Raw genomic sequence first — 2,698 nt, forward strand, 5'->3', positions numbered from 1 at the left:
CCTCATTTAGAATACTGTGTCCAGTTTTTTGGGCAAAAAAAAGACATCAACAAGTTCAGCGAAGAGCGACCAAAATGGTGACTGGTCTGCAAACCATGTCCTATGAGGAACGGTTACAGGATTTGGGAATGTTTAGCTTGCAAAAAAGAAGACTGAGATGGGACTTAATAGCGATCTACAAATATATCAAGGGCTGTCACATTGTAGAATGATCATCTTTATTCTCATTTGCATAAGGAAAAATCAAAGAAGCAATGGGATGAAACTGAATGGGAGGAGACACAGATTAGATATTATAAAAAACTTTTTGACAGTTAGGGTGATCAATAAGTGGAACAGGCTGCCACGAGAGGTGGTGAGTTCTCCTTCAATGGAAGTCTTCAAACAGAGGCTGGACAGACACTTGTCTGGGATGATTTAGTGAATCTTGCTTTGAGCAGGGGGTTGGACCAGATGACCCAGGAGGTCCTTTTGAACTCTAACATTCTATGATTCTAATCACGTGATGTCATAGACCTAATGGAAAAAAGAAGAATTAGCTGGGTAGAAAGGCAAAATGAGCAATTGTATGTACACAGTGCTATATAATATGAGGCACGTGTGTGGAACTCACAGTCACAAAGCGCACAGAGCACACGGAGCCTCTTTCTCCTATGGTGCCGCTGAAGTCGGCGTGAGCCGGCAAGCCCGATGGGCTGCAGCATCGGTGCTCAGGGGACAGAACACACTGCTCACCCTGCTGCACACTGCTGGTACACGCCAAACTTCCCCTCACTGCGCATGCTTTTGCTTTATCGTGCCCCTCCTACCTGGGTCAAGAGGTTGGTCCGGTCCCTCATTTCTTCCCCTGGCAACAGGGGAGGCAGCCTCAACATTTCCAGACCCGTTAAGCAGGTACCCACAGCCCAGTCTTCCTCCTTTCAGGGGTGTTGTGCATCGGACCACCACGATATGACAACTCCTGTACATAGATCGTCAATATGTTATCAAAAAAGAGGTGTACAGGAACATTAAATAATAAAATAATGAAAAATCTTTAAGCTTTATTCCAAATACATATCTTGATAAGTCCATACAAGGATGATGTGGTACAGGATCTGCTCTGATCAATATGTCAGTCCTTGTGTGCTTTTAGGTTACTTTTCCAATAAAAAGCATTGGCACTCAACTCTTATGCATTCATGTATCGATTCTGTCACTTTGAATCCAGAAAAATTCCAGCAAAACATTTTGTCTTCCATAAATTTGCTCCAAAAATGTTTCAATACAATTTATAATGATTATTCAACTATAAGAGCTAAGCGAGACGTATAAAAGTAATATGAATCACAGGTTCTATGAGGATATAAAATTAATTGTCGCCGTAATAATGTGCAATCTCAGTCGTTTGCCACATCCAGAGAAGCCACAAGGATCATTAACAAAAAAATCCGACATAAAACAGCTGGTGTTATGGCAGAAAGCAAAAGAAGTATTAATAAATGGTTCAATTCAGATTATCGAAAGTGTAATTTCATAGAAAAATGCATTGTCTTCTCCCGTTTATTCATCAGTGGATTTGCAGAGTTTCAGCGAGATAAAACCAGGCGGCTTTTTCGTCTTCTTTTATAATTCAGCGTGATTCACGTGTCTTTATCCTGCTTTCCTTTCTGCATATTTTATCTGCTCTTTGTGCTGCGCCTGTTGCTAAAACAAAGGAATGAGTCACCCGTACTTTGCTTCAGTGGAAAATTCATGTGTCCTCAGAATATAAATTGATAATAACATTCACAAACTGCAGCTTACGATATTGAAACATTTTACTATACTGCAGGAAAAGAAGCAGCCATTTTTCTAGGAAACGTAAAGCATAAACAATAATGAAGAAATACAACTCCATTACCCCGTGGACTGATTTCAGTCATTTCAGAATTAGAAGGAAACTATATTTGTTAGGACAGATTCACATGAATACAATGCTCTCTATCGGGCACTTCATTGGGTTTTTGTTAGAATCCCTCAAATAATGTATTCCGAAAGGGAATGCAGATAAAGCCCCGACATAGCTTGAGTTAGTGTGGCCTCCATCCGGGCCATAATTCTTTTTTTTCAAACACAAGAATATGGCAAGCCATATTTAATATTTTTCAGACATGCACAAAAAAGTCAATAACCCTATTTCTGTACATGTCCAAAAAAGTCAAATACTGCCAGGATGAGCAACAAACACAGGGGTTTACCGCAAATAGCAGCAGACTGCGCAGCCACCATGGGACCTGTGAGTCAGGGAAGCCCATTGTTAGCACTTTGACCAGGCCCTCCCCTTCCGGGAATCACACTGTCCATTGTATCTGCATCATGGAGTGTTGTTTGGCTTTTGTGTGGGCATTATACTGTTTGGAGGGCTAATGTGATCGCGTTGTTCTGAGTGTCTCCTCCGTCCTCCTCCCTGCAGGCCCCGGATCCAACATGGGTGTGAGAGCCTTCCGGGTCCTGCAGGGAGGTGGCTTGTAAGCCTGCAGCACTGCCTGTCAGATCGCTGATCTGACACAGCGCTGTGCAAAGTGTCAGATCAGCGATCTGACACTATACCATGATGTCCCACCCTGGGACAAAATAAAAAAGTTAAAAGAAAAAATATTTACATGTGTAAAAAAAAAATAAAATCATAAATAATAAAATAAATAAAAAAAAATTGTTCCAATAACTACATTTCTTT

At 41.1% G+C, this 2,698-nt stretch overlaps 1 long non-coding RNA gene across 1 annotated transcript; it reads right to left on the bottom strand.

Annotated features, from left to right (window-relative positions):
• Window positions 1–230: 230 nt before the first annotated feature.
• Window positions 231–2,274, bottom strand: LOC138680935 (uncharacterized). The gene is made up of 3 exons (XR_011321843.1): window positions 2,220–2,274; window positions 810–961; window positions 231–516 (listed from the first exon to the last, which is right to left on the bottom strand). It is a non-coding gene; the product is annotated as an uncharacterized lncRNA (long non-coding RNA).
• Window positions 2,275–2,698: the final 424 nt, after the last annotated feature.

The sequence above is a fragment of the Ranitomeya imitator genome, chromosome 5 (genome assembly GCF_032444005.1).
Source record: "Ranitomeya imitator isolate aRanImi1 chromosome 5, aRanImi1.pri, whole genome shotgun sequence".
Lineage (NCBI taxonomy): Eukaryota > Metazoa > Chordata > Amphibia > Anura > Dendrobatidae > Ranitomeya > Ranitomeya imitator.